This window comes from Trachypithecus francoisi, unplaced genomic scaffold (genome assembly GCF_009764315.1).
Source record: "Trachypithecus francoisi isolate TF-2019V2 unplaced genomic scaffold, Tfra_2.0 Lachesis_group2, whole genome shotgun sequence".
Classification (NCBI taxonomy): Eukaryota; Metazoa; Chordata; class Mammalia; order Primates; family Cercopithecidae; genus Trachypithecus; species Trachypithecus francoisi.
Window position 1 is genome coordinate 121494427 of NW_022681465.1, and position 21788 is coordinate 121516214.

The window sequence follows — 21788 nt, forward strand, 5'->3', positions numbered from 1 at the left end:
CTTTGTGATGGTGGCTGATCTTAATGCTCCTTCCACTACTCCATGGCCAGGACAGAAGTAAAGGGGAATGCAAAACTCATTCATGATTTGCCCTTGCACTTAGGATAATATCAAACCTCAGAACTGAAAGCAAACTAGTTCCCTGCCACTGTGTTAATACTAGACTGGGCATTATTTTCAGTCCATTCTTTTTTTTTTTTTTTTTTGAGACAGAGTCTCACTCTATCACACAGGCTGGAGTACAGTGGCATGATCTCGGCTCACTGCAACCTACACCTCCGGGGTTCAAGCAATTATCTGCCTCAGCCTCCCGAGTAGCTGGGATTACACTTGTCCGACACCACGCCCAGCTAATTTCTGTATTTTCAGTAGAGACGGGGTTTCACCATCTTGGTTCAGGCTGGTCTTGAACTCCTGACTTTGTGATCCACCTGCCTCAGCCTCCCAAAGTGCTGGGATTACAGGTGTGAGTCACTGTGCCCGGCCTTCAGTCCATTCTTAAGCACTACTGAGGGTAAGTAAAGATCACCCAGCTATGTACTGTAAGAAAGACCTGCTCCTTGGAGATAAGTATTTGAACCAACTGAAAGAGCTCATTTATGTAAGAAGACAAATGACAAACCTCACTTTAAGACTCTCTCCTCGGCCAAGTGTGGTGGCTCACACACCTGTAATCCCAGCACTTTGGGAGGCCGAGGTGGGTGGATCACTGGAGGTTCGGAGTTCAAGACCAGCCTAGTCAAAGTGGTAAAACGCTGTCTCTTCTAAAAATACAAAAATTAGCTGGGCGGGGTGGCGCATGCCTGTAATCCCAGCTACTCGGGTGCCTGAGGCAGGAGAATCACTTGAACCTGGGAGGTAGAGGTTGCAGTGAGCTGAGATTATGCCACTGCACTCCAGCCCGGGTGACAGAGTGAGACTGTCTCCTCACTGAGTCCTCAGATCTGAGGCCACTATGGTATCAACTCTGCCTAATCCCAGCTAATTCTCAGCCTTGTAAAACCAGCCTTCAGTCCTCCAGCCCAAGCCCTAAAATTCTATAAATATCCTCCCCTGACCTTTCCCTTTGAAGACATTACTAAAACTCTGTTAACGGTGTGTTCCCCGTTATTGCAGTAGGTCTGGTAAACCTAGCTTTGCTGGACGAATGCACCTTTCGTTTTGTTTCACTTAGATTTTGTTTTCTTCATTTTCTTAGTGGTCTTCTGGGGAAATTGACAGTTGGCGCTTCCTCACCATGGCCTGTAATGAGTCATGTGTCTTGGTCGCCACTTATCTTGCTGGTTTCTCTTCTCCTTGCTGTCTGAGTTCCAGCCCCAGACGCCATCGGTCAATTCTTCCATTGCACCATGCTTCTCCCCACCCCTGATCGTGCCTTTGCACATGCCATCCGTCCCGCCTGAAATGCTCCCGACCTTCTTTACCTGGTTAGCTCTTACTCTTCTTTCAAATTTCTTATCACTTCTGGGAAGCTGTCCTTCTTTGTATTCATAATTAAGCTAAATCTCCCCACCATTTGCTGTTTACAGGCATTTATTTTGCCTTTATAGCACTTACCCCACTTGCAATTTTACCTTTGGTTTCTGGTGATTTGACCATTGTGTCAATTGCTCTGGAATGTAAACTCCCTGAGGGCAGGCGTTGTGCTTGTTTTGATCACCTAGTCCTTGCACTTCGCCTGAAACACAGTAGGTGTTCAGCAGAGAGTTCTCGGATAGATAAAAGCACGGATGGATGGATGGATGGAGGTGGAAGGATGGATGGATGGGAGCAAGATTTCACTTCAAGCCAGGCACAGTGGCCCACACCTGTAATCCCAGCACTTTGAGAGGCCAAGGCCTGTAGAACAGCTGAGGTGAGGAGTTCGAGACCAGTCTGGCCAACATGGTGAAACCACGTCTCTATTAAAAATACAAAAAATAGCTAGGCGTGGTGGCACACACCTGTAATCCCAGCTACTTGGCAGGCTGAGGCAGGAGAATCAATTGAACCCGGAAGGTGGAGGTTGCAGTGAGCTGAGATTGCACCACTGCACCCTAGCCTGAGCGAAAGAGTGAGCTCCATCTCAAAAAACAAACAAAAAAAATTTTTACTTCTACTAATGCCTCACAGTTATGTGTTGGTGTCAGTGTGTGTGTTTTACTTGTTTATAGCTTAGAAAGGGGAATGTGAGGGATGGGGACACCCTCTGCTGCAGGGAGAAGGCAGGAGTCTAGAGTCCTCCTATGAGCTTGGCGCTGGAGCCTATCCACACTGAGACACTAAATGTCTCACCCAAGTCCTCTGTTCAGCCTCCCAGTGAGAGTTGAAAGGGCTCCAGCCCCATATGTTTCCTTTCAATGTCAGGCTAAGTTGGAAAATCACCAGCTCAATCAAGGAAGATTTTTTAAAAACTTTAATATTCTATTCAATTCAGCAAATATTTACAAGCTTCTCTAGAGCACATCATTGAAACTGGATTTCCACCAAAGGAATCCACACATTGGATCATCTTGGCACAGGATTTTCTAGATTAAATTTTTTTATTATTATTATTATTATTTTTTTGAAACAGGGTCTAACTCTTGTCACCCAGGCTGGAATGCAGGGGCAAAATCACAGCTCACCTCCTCCTGCCTCAGCCTCCTGAGTAGCTTGTACTACAGCCATGTGCCACCATGTCTGGCTAGTTAAAAAGAAAAAAATTCTAGAGATGGGGTCTCACTGTGTTGCCCAGGCTGGTCTTGAACTTCTGGGCTCAAGCAATTTTCTCCCTTTGGCTTTCCAAAGCACTGGGATTATAGGTGTGAGCCACAATGAACAGTTTCTAATTTTTTTTTTTTTTTTTTTTTTTGAGACGGTGTTTCACTCTTGTTACCCAGGCTGGAGTGCAATGGCACGATCTCAGCTCACCACAACCTCTGCCTCCAAGGTCCAAGAAATTCTCCTGCCTCTGCCTTCCCAGTAGCTGGGATTACAGGCATGCACCACCAGGCCTGGCTGATTTTGTATTGTTAGTAGAGACAGGGGTTTCTCCATGTTGGTGTGGCTGGTCTCAAACTCCTGATCTCAGGTGATCCTCTGGCCTCGGGCTCCCAAAGTGCCGGGATTACAGGCGTGAGCCACTGTGCCCGGCCCAGTCTCTAGATTTTTAAGATAACCCCCACCTCTTGAAATATCAGATAGGGGCCGGAGAGCTTCCTCCCAGAGCATTGCCCACACACATAGTTTAAAGGAATGCATAGACAGGTAGGCATCCCTATTCTTTTAACTGTTAAGACATACAAGTTACATCAGGACACCCAGCTGTTCTTTCTTATTGGCTGATGACTGATCTTATGCTCCTACATTTCAAGCTGGGAACATATCCACCATCAATTTTTTAAAAGATAGTATTAAAAAACAGGGAAGTCATTCATTTTGTTATTTACAACTTTTTCAAGGTGTAACTGACAACTAACAGCTACACAGATTAAAAAAGCACAGTTTGATGCATTATCTGTATACCTGTGAAACCCTCAATATCAAGATAACAAACATATCCCCCTGCAAAAGTTTACTCAAGCTTGTCTATAATCCATCTCTTCCCTTCCCCCAACCACACACAATCACTGATCGGCTTTATACCACCATAGATTAGTTTGCAATTTTTAATGTGGTAATTTCCATTTTAACTTAGAACATCCTTTCCTTCCTTCCTTTCTTCCTTCCTTCCCTCCCTCCCTCCTTTCTTCCTTCTTTCCTTCCTTCCTTCTTTCTTTTTTCCTTCCTTCCCTCCTTTCCTCCTTCCTTCCTCCCTTCCCTCTTTCCTTCCTTCCTTCCCTCCTTTCTTCCTTCCTTCCTTCCCTCCCTCCTTTCTTCCTTCCTTCTTTCCTTCTTTCCTTCCTTCCTTCTCTCCTTTCTTCCTTTCTTCCCTCCTTCCTTCCTTCCCTCCTTCCTTCCTTCCTTCTTTCCTTCCTTCCTTTCTTCCTTCCATCCTTCCTTCCTTCCTTTTTTCCTTCCCTCTTTTCTTCCTTCTTTCCTTCCTTCCCTTCTTTCTTCCTTCCTTCTTTCCTTCCTTTCTTCCTTCTTTCCTTCCTTCCTTCCTTTCTTCCTTTCCTCCTTTCTTCCTTCTTTCCTTCTTTCCTTCCTTCCCTCCTTTCTTCCTTCCTTCCCTCCTTTCTTCCTTCCTTCTTTCCTTCCTTTCTTCCTTCTTTCCTTCCTTCCTTCCTTTTTTCCTTCCCTCCTTTCTTCCTTCTTTCCTTCCTTCCCTTCTTTCTTCCTTCCTTCTTTCCTTCCTTTCTTCCTTCTTTCGTTCCTTCCTTCCTTTCTTCCTTCCTTCCTTTCTTCCTTCTTTCCTTCTTTCCTTCCTTCCCTTCTTTCTTCCTTCCTTCTTTCCTTCCCTCCTTCCTTCCTTCCTTCCTTCCTTCCACTCCAGCCTGGGCAACAGAGCAAGACTCTGTCTCAAAATAAAATAAAATAAAAATTTAATAGTAATAATCTTTACATCTCATATCAAAAACTCGCTAAGAATTTAGGGAAGGAAGCTTCTCCTGTAAGTACTCTGGTAACTGGCGACAGCAATTTGCAAGCAATTTATGGCTCTGTATTTGCATGATGTTCACATGGGAAATAAGGTGTTGACTGTTGACATGCTTCTTGGCGAAGGCTGTTTGAACAACTCGTTCTTTTTTAAGAAGTTCTCAGGAGGCTTTGGACCCCAAGGATGTGTCATGACCTGCCAAATGCCAACCAGATTTGTAACCAGGCTCCTATCAAGCTTAGCTTTCAAAAATATGCATACTACACATAAACATACCTATTTCTCCAGTGTTACCCTGTAGCAAAATGTCCCTTTGTGCTTCAGAGGAATAAGCAATCCTTCAGCAAAAGATCAGAACCCCAGTTGGGCAGAACCCTTTCTAACTTTGGACCTGTTAGGATAGCAGCAGCGGCAAGAAGTGTAATAATAGCTGTCAGGACTTACCAAGGGCCAGGCATTATGCTAACCTCTTTCACTTGCATTGTCTTGTTACATCCTAACAATCCTGGAAGTTAGAAATTCACATTGTTCCCATTTTGCAAAAGTGGAAATGGAGGCTCTGCGAGGTTAGGTGACTTGCCTGAGGTCACTTGCTCTAAGTGGAGGAGGTAGGATTTGACGCTGGGTCTATTTGCTGAGATGATAACCTTTAAAGCTCTGCCTTTGATGGTCAGCAGGTATGTGGCAGATACTGTCAGTGCCCCACCCAGTACTCTTGCAGGATGTCTGCTTCCTTTTCCTAGGGATTGCCTTGGGCTGGGGGTTGCCCTGGGCTGACCAGAGCTGCCTCAGAGTTTCACCACCCACCAGCCATCCCACCGGCCTTGCACTTTCCTGTGGCCAGGACTGACAGCCAGTTCCCTTGCCTTTGGATGGGATAAGCCCTGGAGTGCAATTCCCGCTCCAGAGTTCCTCCCGGGATCAGAGCTCTCTGGAAATCACAATTTTGGTTATCTTCTTCCCCTGCCCTATCCTGCTTCCACTGCTGCTTCCCAGATTTTCTGGCAGAATGCTTCCGCAATAATTTATTTGCACAAGAATCCTTATCCCAGGCTCTGCTTCTAAGGAACAAACCTTAGACAAAGTTATTCAGGGAAAGGTAGGTTTACCAGGATGGAACAAAAGGAAGGATAGTCCTCCTGAAGGACCTTTCCCCTCTGGGGCAGTTCAGGGCCCCAGAAGCACTGTGGGTGGCATAGGGTTAGTTCACAGAGTGCAAGACAGTAGAACCATGACTGGTGTTGGGAGCAGACACAAGGTCTCTCATCTCAGCCTTTAGAGTAAACAGAGGCTGGCACTCAGCACTCATAGCACCTGCCTCATGAGATGTGATAAGTGTGATGGAAAAGCCTTCTGGCATGGCACAGCCCTGGTACAACTCACTAACTGAATGACAGATGGAGTTGGGGATTTCAATAGAGGAAATAATGTTTCCTGCCCCTCACCCTCATCCCCAACTTTAAGAATTGAGCAGATTATATAAAATCATTACCCTAAATGCACCAGAGAACATAGTAGATACTGATTGACTGCTTTGCTCCTATCCTCTAAATTTGAGCTAACAGGCTTAAATCAGGGAAAGGCTGACATAATCTTTTGAATCCAAATAACCTAGAATCTTTTGCTCTGCTGAAAAACGCAGAAGAGGTGGGTATGCTTCTGGGATTTCACTGGAAGGCCTCAGGAGTTGGATTTGAGATTCTTTGAGATCCTCATCACAGAGCCTATGTGGTCTTGAAGATAGAATAAAGCCAGAGCCTGTTCATACTCGCTCACCCAACCAACCCATCTCTACCGTCTCCACTAATTTCAAACCACTATCAGATAGATCCCTTCCTCTCCATCCTCACCCCAGCATTCCTGTGCATTCAAGCTTGATTCAATGCCATATCTACACCACAGCTAAAGCTTCATTCCTTACTCCTCCACATACTCATTTAACAAACACTTACTGAATTACTGAATGTCTAGTATTTTTGCCAATCACTACTGTAGACTCTGGGAAACCAGTGAGCAAGAGGTAGCCCACAGTCTAGTGAGGGACCCATGTCCATGTTTGTGCTCCGTGCTCTCCTATTTTTGCACATTCTATTCCCTCCACCTCTCAATACTTGTTCCCTTGAAGGCTGACCCACTATATTCACCCTGTAAGTCCCTGCTCGTATATCACCGCGTCCTTCTCAAAGCTCTGACCTTCGCCAGGTGCGGTGGCTCACATCTGTAATCCCAGCACTTTGGGAGGCCGAGGCGGGCGAATCACAAGGTCAGGAGTTCACGACCAGCCTGGCCAACATGATGAAACCCCATCTCTACTAAAAATACAAAAAATTAGCTGGGCATGGTGGCAGATGCCTGTAATCCCAGCTACTAGGGAGGCTGAGGCAGGAGAATCGCTTGAACCCAGGAGGCGGAGGTTGCAGTGAGCTGAGATTGCACCACTGCACTCTAGCCCAGGCAACAGTGCAAGAATCCATCTCAAAAAAAAAAAAAAAAAACTTCTCTGACCTTCCCCCTGCTGGGTCAGGTACCCCTTCCTTAATTTCTAGAGTCCCTTGTTCCTTCCCTCTCAGAGCCCCTGTTGCAGAACATTGCATGGGTATATTTACAGAGGGTGAGTTCCTTGAAGACAGAGATTATGCCATTCACTCATTTAACCCTTCCTTCCTTCTTTGATGAGCCAGATACTGTGTTAGATGCATGGGGTTGAGCAGCAGTTAATTACAGACAAGCTCCCTGTCCCGCCTTCATGACACTCTCATTCCAATGGGAGTAGACAGGTGCTAAGGAACTCATTTTAGGATTTCCGGACTTTAGCAAGTGGAGAATAGTTCCTACGTGCATAAAATGTAGAATGAAGGCTTCTGGTGCTGCTTGTGTGCTCGTTTGGTGCGGACCTGGTACCTCTTTCGTGAAGCGGCAGCTGAGGAGACTCCGGCGCTGGCCATGGCCCACGAAAAGCCCAAGGAAGGAGTCAAGACTGAGAACAATGATCATATTAATTTGAAGGTGGCAGGGCAGGATGCTTCCGTGGTGCAGTTTAAGATTAAGAGGCGTACACCACTTAGTAAACTAATGAAAGCCTATTGTGAACCACAGGGATTGTCAGAGAGGCAGATCAGATTCCGATTGGAGGGCAACCAATCAGTGAAACAGACACACCTGCACAGTTGGAAATGGCGGATGATGATACAATTGATGTGTTCCAACAGCAAGCGGGAGGTGCCTACTGAAAAGGGAAACTGCTTCTTTACTCCAGAACTCTGTTCTTTAAAAACCAAGATTACATTCTCAATTAGAAAACTGTAATTTGGTTCCACCACATCCTGACTACTATCTTTTTTTTTTTTTTTTTTTTGAGACGGAGTCTCGCTCTGTCTGTCGCCCGGGCTGGGGTGCAGTGGCCGGATCTCAGCTCACTGCAAGCTCCGCCTCCTAGGTTCACGCCATTCTCCTGCCTCAGCCTCCCGAGTAGCTGGGACTACAGGCGCCCGCTACCACGCCTGGCTAATTTTTTGTATTTTTAGTAGAGACGAGGTTTCACCGTGTTAGCCAGGATGGTCTCGATCTCCTGACCTCGTGATCCGCCCGTCTCGGCCTCCCAAAGTGCTGGGATTACAGGTGTGAGCCACCGCGCCCGGCCCTGACTACTATCTTATAGTTTTCTCTATTCTTTCATTTCCCCCTTCCCATTCCTTTATTGTACATAAAGTAACAGGTATATGTATGTGCACAAGCATATTGTATTTTTTTTAACTAAACTGCCAATGGTATGTTTTGATTGACATCAAGTGAAGACAGGATGTTGAAAAATACTGATTCTGTGAAAATATCCCCTTTCTCCATTAGTGGCATGTTTGTTCAGCTCTTATCTTTATATTCTAGTATGTTATTTTGCTTTCACTGTTAAAAAATAAATAAATAAATAAAATAAATACAAATCCTTGCATACCTTGTTCAACCAGAGAATTTTAAAGTTTTTCGTTTATCATTGTAAAACCAAGGATGATTTTATAACTTTTTTGTATGTAGCTGTTACATGTGGGGCAATCTGTCTTTAAGTAGAGATAAATAACTCTAAAACAAAAAAGAATCCTAGATAGTTTTCCCTTCAAGTCAAGTGTCTTGTTGTTTAAATAAACTTCTTGTTTAAAATGAAAAAAAAAAAGTAGAATGAAAAGGCCAAGAATGTCCTTTATTTCATGTTAGGGATCAAGGACTATGATTATGTCACTACAGAATAAAATAAACTGAAATGGAAATCTGACAACTGTCTGACCAGATCCAAAGTGCCCTCAAAGAGAGTGCCGCCCCTGCCGTTCGGGCTGCATAGGCCAGGGATCCAAAACTCAGTCACCCACAGGGCCCAAAAGGCAATATGCACCTGTGATTCATCTAAGACCATCGTCTTACACTGCCCATTGTTGAGGCTGTGGTCAGGAGGAGAGTGGACCCCAGGCAAGACCAGGTGGCCCCTTCCCAGCACTTTCACCTGTTTCTCTCTAGGAAAGTAGACCAAGAGTTACTCTTTCTCCCAATTCCTCAACAGAAGCTAAAACTTTGACATTGTATGTATGATGTCCAGATTTTCAAACAACTGATTAGTGAAAATCTGGAGATGATACAATGGACTCAATGATCCATTGAGTCCTTACTTTTGGATTCAAAAGATTATCTCAGCAATTTCAATAGAAATAGTCTGGCTGGGCGCGGTGACTCACGCCTGTAATCCCAGCACTTTGGGAGGCCGAAGTGGGTGGATCACAAGGTCAGGAGTCAGAGACCAGCCTGGCCAACATGGTGAAACCCGTCTCTACTAAAAATACAAAAGTTAGCTGGACTTGGTGGTGCACACCTGTTGTCCCAGCTACTTGGGAGGCTGAGACAGGAGAGTTGCTTGAACCTGGGAGGTGGAGGTTGCAGTGAGCCAAGATTGTGCCACTATACTCCAGTCTGGCAACAGAGTGAGACTCTGTCTCAGAAAAAAAAAAAAGAAATAGTCTGAAGTTATTTTATCTCTATCCTGCTCCTTAGCACTGACTTAATTCAACTCACGCTTATTGAACAACACAGAAGAATAACACAACAATTAACAACACAAAAATGAACAAAACATTTACGTTTCAACCCCACCCTAAGGAATTCATACTCAAACAGAACAGCATAAGAAAAGTATTAATCGCCCACGACTTCTAGAAGTGATCCAGCCCCAAATCAAAATCCCCAACTGGAGACGCTTCTCTATATAGTTAATGCTTCTTCTCTGGATAAACCCCAAAAGGAGAAAGAAAAACAAATAACAACAGCCAAAAGCAAACAAACAAGAGGAAATGGATGAGGCTGAGAAACTGAGATCTCTTAAAATGAATGTCCGTAGCTAGAAATCTCCACCCCCACCTTGTAAAAGCCCAGGTTGTGGGACTGGAGTGGAGGTGGGATCTACGTGACCAAAGAAAACCTCCTGGCTTGAGGAAAGAGCCAGGCCTGGCATCAATGATCTCCCCCAGATGGCCACTCAAAGCCATTAAAGCAAGGGGAAGTCCCCGTGCCTCCGCTGCAGGCCGTTTCAATGAAGAGGAGCCTGCCAGGAAGCAACCGGATAGCTTCCTGGTCGGAGGGCCCGCTGGTCTCCCCTCTGCATTTCTGGACAGTATTAATTTACACAGGCCCACAAACCAGCCGGGTACTCTCCAACCTATTGGGTTACATGAAAAGCAGAAATAAACTTCCTGGGATAACTAACAGAGGAAATTGGAAAGGAAGGAACAATCTATCAATTATCAATAGGCCGCTCACAGGAACTTGGCAAATTAAGTAGTTAAAAAGGGTAATAGAGATGGAAAGAAAACGATGGGGTTTTTAAAAAGTATCCCTCCATAATGCAGGAGATTAAAGGACTCGGCTGCTTTCCTTGCTCCCACAATAATGTCCCAGATCAAGTAAGGTGGAGGAGCAGGGAGAGGGGAACACTGAAGAAGCTGACTTTGCCTAGCTGCAGGCATCGCTAGAGCCTGGGGAAATGGCCTTGCAGCTGAGAAGCAGGAAAGCCTGGCGTGGTACTTCCCACACTCGAGGTGGGGGCGGTGGGTGGGGGGTTCTGCATGGTATGTTTCACACAGCATTTAGGAACACTGGATTGAAACATAGAGAAATGATTCCCTTCTCAGTTCTATTGAAACATAGAGAAATGATTCCCTTCTCAGTTCTATTTCTGTCTAGTGCTACCCCTCTGATACCTCTCCGAAGCCTGAAGACCTCCTCCCTCTTTGACGACAAGGGACCAGGCACATGGCTTTCTGCAGGCAGCCAGGCTTTTATTTTACCTGTCTTACGTTTATTTTTTCAGTTGCCTTCCACGTCTCACAGTTGTCCTGGCTACCACATCGCCATTGCAGTAGCCATCTGAAGTCCTTTTGAAATAGATTTACTTGAGTTCTATAAGGGGAGGTGATTTTAAAAGTTATATTCGGGAAAGAGCAGCACCTAGTTTAAAGAAAGGTGATCATGAGAGTCTCAGCCCTTTATAAATGCATGTAACTCTTGGAAATGGCTTTGGAATTCCATGGGGTATCTCACTACATTAAGAGCTGACATGATTGACCTCTAAGGACGAAGGCAGAGGGACCACACATGAATCAGATGCATTCTCTACTTGGGCTCTTTCCATTCCTTCGTGAGGTAATACTTTGGAGGCCCTTTTTACAAATGAGGCAACTGAGGCACAGGAAAGCCAAGTCACTTGCCCAAGGACACCTAGATATGAAAATATGGAGCCTGGTTTCCTCCCTAGAGCCAGGCGATTCAGAACATAAGAGGCAGGGTACCCTGGCTGCCCTCTGAGTTATTGGGATATGTTTACGAATCTCAAGAGTTCTTCTGAGGATTAAATGAGATCACACAGGGAAAGCCTTTGGCTCAGTGGTCTGGCATGTAATCTGTACCCAATAAATTCTCTCTTTTTTTCCCAATGAGATGCACAGAGCTCTGGGAGACTTCAAGGTTATGTTTCTCAGTTTCGTTGTATAGAGGAACCTGGAGATGGTAAGCATCTTCTAAGATCATGTAGCAAGTCACAGCAGAATTGGCTCTTTGGTTGAAATCTCTAGGATGTCTGAGTTCAACCAAAAGTTCTTTATAATTCCTCCCAGGACTGGGCACTGACTAGCCTTCTCAGCATCTGGCCATGTTTTCAAGGCCTAGAGATGATTCTCAGTGCTCCAGAAGACACAAGTCAGACCCCAGCTCTCTGACTTCAATTTCACCTTTTGATAACTATTCACAGAGCATCTCCTATCTGGGTGCTGAGGACTCACAGCAGTCTCTAAGACAGACTCATGCCCCACTCATGGAGCTTCTGGTCTAGACAGGAAGGGAGGCATTAATCAAATGACTGACCAAACAAATACAAATTTGCAATGATTTCAGTGCTATGAACGAACAGCTCACAGGGCTAGGGGAGCATGCACCCCTTTTCTAGTCTATTTGAACAGCCGACTTACTGGTGCCATACGTCCTGTCTCCCTTTCCAAACAATCTCTGTATGGCTGCTGGATTCATCTATCTAAATTCCAATTCTAATGTCACTCTCAGCTCTCAAAGCTTCAGTGGCTCCCTACTTTCCAGAGAGTGTAATGTACGTATCTCAGCCTGGCAGACAAACCTCCCACCTAGCTTTCCAAACTTCCTCTTAGCTCCATTCCCAGGACAAGAGCCAGGGTTTCCCACTGTACTACCTAATACCCCATCCACCTAAGACATGAGGCTCATAGCATCCTAATAATAGAAACCCCGACCCACCACTCTCCAAGGCCTGTGCCCAATGCCTCGTCTTCCAAGAAGCCTTTTCTGTATCCCCCATCACTTCCGTCATCCACCTGCATGATGCCTTTGGTTCATCGTTGCCTGAGAACCCTCATACTTCTCTTGCACCCAATCATGTAGCGACTTTCCTTATGTTCCCTACTTGAGTATGGATTCCTTAGAGTAGGGTGGGGGCATGAATGTTTTACTCATTCTTGTATCATTCATTGTTGTGTTATTCTTCTGTGTCGTTCAGTAAGCATGAATTGAATTTAGTTTGTGCTACAGGGCAGTATAGAAATATGAACAAAACTCTAACAAAGGATAATTAATTTTATTATTAAAACTTAATCACACTCTGGGAGGCCGAGGCAGGTGGATCACAAGGTCAGAAGATCGAGACCATTCTGACTAACGTGGTGAATCCCTGTCTCCACTAAAAAACACAAAAAATTAGCCGGGCGTGGTGGCGGGTACCTGTAGTCCCAGCTACTCAAGAGGCTGAGGTAGGAGAATGGCGTGAACCCAGGAGGCAGAGGTTGCAGTGAGCCGAGATCGCACCACTGCACTCTAGCCTGGGCGACAGAGCGAGACTCCATCTCAAAAAAACAAAACAAAACAAAACAAAAAAACTTAATCAGTGCTAGTATCAGGCCACCTGGTGAAGACTGAAGACAGAGAGTGAATGAAACTTGTGCTTGAAGACACAAAGGCTAGAGGGGGAGGCCAACGCCCAAACACGTAACTATTGCCAAGATAATGGTGACAGTGGAGATAGTAAGAACAGAAGCTTGCACCCATTAGGAGGCTTGCACCCCACATGCCAGGACTGTGTTAAGCTCTTTATATCCATTATCTCATTTAACCCTCAGAGCAGTCCCATGAATTAGCTTTTTATTTGGTAGGTAGGGAAACCAGTTGATTTGTCTGGGGTCTTAGTTAGGGGTGGCATTCAGTGGTATATTCCTGAATCCACCAACAAGCAGCCTAGAGTAGGGAGTCCAAGGCTGGAGTCCACTGACCTCTTGATGCCATCCAGGCATCAAGACAAGACTGCTTGTCTTTCAGTTCACACATTCCCAGTGTGTGATCTTTATCTTTCACTAGCCACCTTGTCGTTGGGAGATGCCCGATCCACACCCGGCATAGCGGCTATGATCTACACAGGGAGTAAGGAAAGGGCAGAGAGTAAAAGTTATAGGCCAGTTTGTCTGCATTTTACAGTCTCTGGGAAGTCCTATCTAGTAAACTCCATCTACATGCCATTGGCCAGTGCTCATTTGAGCACTCTAAACTCTGAAACAGGTGGGAAATGTGGTTATCCTGCGGCATGCCTTGCCAGGCCAAACAGGAAGAATTCTTTCAGTAAGAAACAAGGGCAGAATGGATATTGGGTGAGAGTGAGCAGGGTCTGCCATTCACCCTAGTTTCAAGCCTGTACTTGAACCAGTGATGTGTTACTCAGTTGGCTGGCAGGGGTGGAGGGAAGCCCTGATTGGTGGCATTTGCCAATTTTTGCAGTGTAAATACTCTCATCATAAGTAAATTCAAGCTACCAACAGGACTGCAAATGGCTCATAGAATTCCTGAAGATGTAACCATCAGTTCTCACAGCTGGTGCAAGCTGACTCAGAACGTCATTGATGTGAACCTGCCTAACTCCAAGTAAACCCTCTTTACTATGATGTGTTACCAAAGGCCATGCAACACAGAGAAGGAGGCATTAAGGAGCTGCCCAGAGACCATGCAATTCTTGAACTTCGGGAATCTATGAGTTCAGAAGATATATCAAGTATATAATCACTCAGAGACAATTGAGGGCTGCCCTTTCCAGGTAGGCGTGCAGTAGCAAGCAGGCCTGAAGCCCCTGGGAGCAAAGGCAGGTACAACAGATGATAGATGATACCTGTTCCACCTCTTCCCTGGGACGCCTAAGGAGCTGAAAAAAAAAGATATATATATGTATATACACACACATACACACACACACACACATATATATACACACACACATATATATAAATATATATATATACAGACACACATACACACACACACCCCACCCTCAACCAGGGGTAATCCTGCCCCCAGAAGATACTTGGCAATGTTTGGAGACACTTTTGGTGGTCACAACTCGGGACAGGGATGCTCCTGGCATCTAGTGGGTAGAAGCCAGGGATGCTACTAGGCACCCTGCAAGGCACAGGGCAGCCCCCCACGGTGAAGAATTATCTACCCCCAAATGACAGTGCAAAGGTTGAAAAACCCTGCTCCGTAAAATTAGCCAACAAATGTTGCCTCTGTGAGTTCTGTGAGCCACAGAAAAGACTTACTTTTTATGTTTTGGGGAGTACTGAGGAAGGGGTGGGCAGTGAGTGGAGAAGGGAAGATGCTGTTTATTATTCAACTCTCGCCTCCACAGCAGGGAAAACACTGTTGATACAAAACATCAAAGGTTGCTGCCACAGATATCAGTTCCATATTTCATGAGCCTTTGCCAAATCAAATTAGCTTATTTTCCTTGATATTAAGTTTGACAAGCAAAGAGACTGTGAAAACCAGAATTTTTAACTGGGCGTGCCCCTGTAATTCGGTAATTTTTTTTTTTTTTTTTTTTTTTTTTTTTTTGTAGCGTTGAGATTCCAACAGTAGCCTTATTCTTCAAGTAAGGATTATATTACTGGCTGTATTTCTCTTGTCTGGAAATTTACCTCATGTATTCTCAATTTCTTCTGCTATTCGCATTCTTCAGGAATGTGACTGCAGCAGCCAGCCGATGCTGTTGGGACTCGCAGCAGATGCCAAGGGCAGGTGACCGAGGTGCCCCAGGAGGAGAGCGGCCCCTGCTCCATGTGAACCCACTATTAAGACGACTTGGTGTGGGGCAGTGTGTGTCAGCATGGTGTCAGTCAAAAGAAAAAGAAAGCAAGAAAATACCCCCAAGCCAGTTATTCTTAATGGTTTTTGGTTCCGGACAGCTTTGAAAATCGAATGAAAGCTGTGATCTTGCTTCTGCAAATGTGTGCACATTTTGTAGGGAATCCTGGAGTGTTCACAGGTTTCCTTTGGCTGGGATTAGGGACTGCAGCTACAGGTCAAAGCATGTGGCAAGAAGACGCCCACTGAATGTGGGTCTTCCATGCTGCGACTTTACACCTGTGACCTGAGGACTCACCTGCTAGAATCTGAGTTTTCTCTGCTGTAAAGTCGATATTAACATCTCCTTCAGCAGGTGGTCCTACCAGTTAGGATGGGATGAAAGTCAGTAGGGAGAATAGACCAGATGGAAAAACAGATGAAGGCAAAGAAACGACTGATTCACGTAATTAGCAATTATGGAGCACCTACTGCATACAGACACCACATAAAATGCTGGGAATTTACAGATAAGTAGACCAGAGTCCCTGCCCTCAAGGAGCTTGCAGAACATTTCAAATTCACAGGAATTAGGGAGGCTTCAGTTGATACTGTGGCACTGGGGTGCACTCACGGGAAGGGATTCAGGAGCTATTAAGGAGAGACCACTGGGTGAATAAGACGGGGTCTGGCCTGCTGAAGGAGGACTGAACCGGAGTGGAATTCTCCTGCTGCACAAAATGTCTGATCTCAGGATCATGCAATTTTACCACAGACCCAGAACAAAGAAGCTTCTAGGTCTGGTAACAGGGCTCAGAGTCCCTTTCAGAGGGTTGAATCTCACGTGCAGTTTCTCGTAAGTTACTTAAAGTTTTTGCACCATGGTGTTTGCGATGCATGTTAGACTAGTAATCTTGGCTTTCATATTGGAGTCATGTGGCATGAGATGCAGCCTGTAGGCTCCACAGGGGACGGGGTGCATTTCTTGTTAATTGCTCTATTGCCAGCATCTAGAATGGGGCCTGACACACAGGAGATGCTAACTCAGCATTCCCTGGAAAAATGAAAGGAATCATCTCATGGGAAAAACAGGCTTCATCAGGGCTGCAAAAGAAGAGAACAGGGGGCCAAGAGCAATGTATCCGAGGAGGCTGCCTTGGTTAGGAGGGCCCTTGGGAAGGGTTCCTTAAGGTGGAGGCCCTGGAGGTGAGATCTGAGTGGGAGCTAATGGGGTGAAAAGGGAAGACAGAGGACACAGTCCATGCAAAGTCCTGATGGCAGGCAGAGACCGGCAAGTTCAAGGAGCTGAGGTCTGTGTGGCGGGAGTGCTGAGGATGTGAGGGAGGGGTCCGGGGGGCTGGAGGGACAACTGACCACATCACACAGGACTTTGTAGGTCATGGCCAAGACTTCTTTGTCTCAAGAGCAGTGGGAAGTCATTGAATATCTTTAAACACCTTGGGCAATTTTCTTTCCTCTGTTTTCCATGTGAACGCCAGCATGAGGGAGCATACTTTGTACATTTGTCATTTTCCTCCCCTACATTCATCTCTCTCCTTTCTTCCTAGAAATAGTGCCCTGATTTCCCTTGGTAATCTATTCCTCCCCCTTCTCAGCAAGGAGGCCTGAGTGGGATTGGCCCCACCTCAGTTCCAGTGGGGGCTTTCATTGCCCTAAGCCAAAGACTCCATCTCCTCCCTTTTACCCCTGGAACTGGTCTGATGATGGTCACAAAACACAAACAGTACAAAGGAGTTGAGAGGAGAGGTTAGCCAGGGCTCACAGAATGTGAAGCTCTGTCTTCTCTGGGCACTGCCAGGAGAACCTTTCCCTTCTCCCCTGGATAGTTGCACAAAACTCCCTTCTTGCCTCAGGATTTGCAGCAGGGGAAGAGCCTGCAACTGCTAGGGTCCACCACTGGGACTTAAAGATGAAGCTGACACCTTGAAAGGCAGAGACAAAATATATAGCCAACAAAGCCTTGATAATACTTTGTGAGCACCTGGATCAAGCCTCACCTGATGCCAAAACACCTCTGGACCTTTCTGATTCCTGAGCCAATTATTCTTTTCTGTCTTTTTAAACCATTTTGAGTTGGTCTTTGGACATGGAGGTACTTAATGGATGCAGGCAGCTGAACCAGCGATCTAATGTTGCTGATTCTGCAGAAGCGTTTTTACAAAGACTTGTAGAAAGACAGGGGCATCTGGGAGGTAGAAGCTATGTGGAAATTATAATCCAAAAGCATGAAATCTCATATTTTACCCAAGTGTTATGATGGGCCCTCAGTCCAAAACTTCACACCACAACATAACCAAATTCACAGTGAGCGGTCTGAAATGCATGTGGACACAGTTTCAAAGATTCGGGATTCAGTTTCCATTTGGAGGAGAGCCTAGAATTTTTGGATGTTTCCCCAAGGATTCAAGCTGGTGGATATGAAAAGCCAGCAGGGGGATCTCCTGAGAAGCGTTTTCACGGCTCTCCAGGATACTTCCTCTCCTAGGATAAGCAGACACTTTTCTGCTGGGCCTTAGGCCCTTCCATGGTGGAAAGTTGGCTGGGAATCAGAAAGGATGAGTCATGAGGAAAAGTTTGCAGGCTTCAAAGAGCAGCGTTTGGTTTGGGCCGGGTTGAAATCATCGGTCCACGGGCTGGTGCGTGTGATCACATTTGTGGAAGCCCATCTGTCCCTTCCCGGCGCTGTACGTGCTTGCCATCTCTTTCTTTTGAACTCAAGGCAGATGATAAAGAACGAGTCATGAGCCTGCTGTGTTGAAGCCCGAGTCTCAGCTGGTGGGATCAACCCTGCAGAACCGACTTGGCCTCTGTCCTGTCAGGACAGCTCAAGCCTCAGCACCCTTTCTCCTGTGCAACCTGCTCAGAGATGTTTCCAGAAAGGAGAGATAGAGAGGGACAATGGTAAAGAGGTAGAGAGAAGAATGAACATACACTTGTGCATACGCTTTTGGAATTTATCTTTTATAGTTAATATCTTTTTAGTTCATCTGTAATTTGGACAATTTCCTAATCTCTCGGAACTTCTTTCCTGTCTTTGGCACAACAAGGATCATGCCTCCTATTTCAACAAGTTGCTTGACAATTTTAAAAAATAGTATGTGGAAATTACCTTAGCATAGTCCATTAATGAGCTCCAAAATTATTGATCACCATAGGCCAGTTCCAACTGAGGATGGTACCAAAGAAGCAAACGGTAGAACAGTGTCATGAAAGGTTACATTGCCACAAAGAGGAAAAATAAAAATCTAACAAAAGAAAAGCGAGCTGCTTCCCAGTGCCTGCTTGCATGAAAACACAGTGATAGGGTTTTGCCTTTTCAATGGAGGGGTCACAGAGTTCAGCCCACGCCTCGGCATGTGAACTTGTGGTTTCTGTCCAATGAATCAGCTGGTGATGGGAAAATCAACTGATTTGAGTAGAGTGATGTCGATGTCACTGGGAGGAAGGTGCTGGTACAATGCACAGTCACCACAAACGTCCAACATTAGAAGACTAAATAATGCTGTCTAGGGGGCTTGCTGACGTGTCGTTCACATTTAAAACCCTGACGTTAATCTAAAACATTTTGGGTTGATGATGGGAGAAGGGGAAGAGCAGAAGGAGAGAGACTTATGTTCCTGTCAATAACAAGTAGGCCGGGACTGAATGTCATTGTCCATGCCTGATCCCAGGGGCACTGGTTTTGAGGTGAGTCCCTTCACCAACTACCCAGCAGCCGTGTAAGTTATGCAAAGCTGACATGGGGTCCTTCCCCTCACTTTCTCATCAGTGCTGGGCCCATCCGCCCACCTCAGAGCCAACAGCCCAGAACAGCTGTTTGCACATGGATTGTTCTCTCTTTTGCTTCTGATGTGGAACTTTCTTTCCAGCGGGGATCTCTGGTGACTTCTGCTTATTTCCTATTTGAGTCAGAAAAGCAAGTGCAATGTGAAGATAGGAGAAGTCAGCCAGCCTCCTCAGTACCCCTCTAACAGCTTAGACTGACTTTCGTGGTTTGGAGAACGTTCCCATTTTTCCAAACCAGCTCCTCCATCACTATCACAGCCAGACCATCTGGGAACACTGCCTGTCTTTTTACAGAGACTATTATGTTAAGAGATAGATTAAAAATAATAGGAAGAGGTCAGAAACTTTCTTGCTGTGAGAGAAGAAAATAGAGCGCGCAGTGAGTGATCACTATCTTGGCTGGACCCAGACAGCCAGGCTGTGGTGGGCCAGCGGAGCTGCTCCCACCCCAGAGGGCGGAACTGGGGCACATCAAAGACCCACGGAGGCTGCTTGTGGGCTTCTCAGCAGAAGCAGCTTGTGATGCTAGAACGACTCTTGTTTTCCATTCTGAGGATAATCCTTCTGGCAAGGGATGCATAAATGAGGTCTGAATGGGAAGAGGGGATTAGAGCAGAGAAGGAAAATCTCGCCACAAGGACTATTTACAAGCTATAAATCCAGTTGTTAATTTCAAGCCATCAAAATCATTCTTCTATCTCCAGCCTGAAACAACAACGGAGGGTCAACGCAATCCACCAGAGGAACGCTGAGCGGAGCTGCAGCGCCCCAGCCACATCAGCTACTGCCTTGCTTGGTCCATAAAATATGACCTTAATTACAAGTCAACTTATTCTCATTAAGGAGAAGGGGGTGGGGAAGCTAAGAAGACTGGTTGAGAAATGAAGGCTGGTCTCAGGGAGCAGAAATGTGCATGCAATTTGCAACAGGAAGAAAGGAAGGCTGACTTTTATAAAAGATGTGCCAAGAACACTTCAGGCTCCAGAAAGACATGAGCCCGAAGCAGGCAGAGCTTTGTGGATCACACAGAGGTTGAGATCCAGCACCACCATTCATAACAAGGGCTTCCTTTCTCGTATGTGAAAAGGTTACTTCAAAACAGAAGTTTCTCATAACTGTCCTGTTACATTATATTTGGGAGAAGGTATGGCTTCACTACTCACCCCTAAGAAGGAGTGATTGATATTAATAACTTCACAAAGCTATCATCACATCTATTTCCTGTTTTCCTTGTATGACTTACATTAATGTGCATTTATTATTTGCTTGATACAAAGTTAATTACAATAAGGTAAACACTGTCATTATCTCCTTTATAGATGAGGAAACTGAAGTGTAATAAATCACACAACCAGTGTACATTAGAATCAAGATTTGAACCCAGATTTATGTGACTCCGGTGGCTCCGCTTATATTTACTTCACTAGAGGAGCTTTTGCTTTTCATAACTATTTTCCCTAAACCTCAGGAAGTATCATCTTCCCCCACTTAACACATGAAGAAACTGAGGCTAAGAGAAGTCAAGAGTTGCCCTAAGTGACTCAGGCCCTGGAGTGCTGAGGCTGGAATTCTGTAATGTTTCCTGAAAAGGGCTGGGCAAGGTGTCGCAGAAGTCAAAGATGAGTGCAGCTTGATGATCCCAATGAACCAAGAGAGGAAGTGTGCCAGGGTAAGGACACTGAAGAAACTACCCACTGAGTTTGCTAACTAAATTCCCACGGTAATTTTGATTGACTTGAAATCTGGAGAAAGGCAGATAAACATAATTATTTTTATTGTCTTTTCTTTTTATACAGTGAAAAAAAAAATCCCTGTGTTTACTCAATTACTGTCCAGGAAAACCCAAAGGTATTTTGGGTTTAAAAGATTCCTTGGCCGGGTGCGGTGGCTCACACATCTGTAATCCTAGCACTTTGGGAGGCCAAGGCAGGTGGATCCCTTGAGCTCAGAAGTTTGAGACCAGCCTGGGCAACGTGACAAAACCCTATCTCTACAAAAAATACAAAATTTAGCTGGGCGTGGTGGTGCATGCCTGTAGTCCCAGAGGAGGCTGAGGTGGGAGGATTGCTTGAGCCTGGGAGGTCAAGGCTGCAGTGAGCCACGATCATGCCACTGGACTCCAGCCTGGGCACCAGAGTGAGATACTGTCTCAAAAAAAAAAACAAAAAAAAAAACGAAAAAGAAGAAGAAAAAGATATCGTTAGAGTTTTATGACTCTAAGTTTAGAGTCTCATTTTGGGGAAAGCAATAGGAAAAAGAGTCTTCAGAATAGATTTTCACAAGAACAATGGAAAGTTGTCTTGATTACCTCATTAAACAGAGGGACAAATTAAGAGAAGTTACATAATAATAATTATGAATGTCAATTCTGGCCGGACGCAGTGGCTCACACCTGTAATCCCAGCACTTTGGGAGGTCAAGGTGGGTGAATCACCTGATGTCTGGAGTTCGAGACCAGCCTGGTCCACATGGTGAAACCCTGTCTCTACTAAAATTGCAAAAAAATTAGCCGAGTGTGGTGGCAGGCACCTGGAATCCCAGCTACTCAGAAGGCGGAGGCACAAGAATCTCTTGAACCCAGCAAGTAGAAGTTGCAGTGAGCCAAGATCGTGCCACTGCACACTCCAGCCTGGGTGACAAAGCAAGACTCTGTTTCAAAAAAAAAAAAAAAGTCAATCCTTCCTGAAGTATCCTTATAGCTTCATTTAAAACAGCCTAGAAGCATGGTAAGAAGGAACATAAAAGGAAAAAAAAGACAAACTCTTTTTTTTTTTTTTTAGACGGAGTCTGGCTCTGTCGCCCAGGCTGGAGTGCAGTGGCCGGATCT

At 45.4% G+C, this 21788-nt stretch overlaps 1 pseudogene; it reads left to right on the top strand.

The window, feature by feature from the left end:
* The first annotated feature begins 7365 nt into the window (after positions 1–7365).
* On the top strand, positions 7366–7731 carry LOC117064547 (annotated as a pseudogene).
* Positions 7732–21788: the final 14057 nt, after the last annotated feature.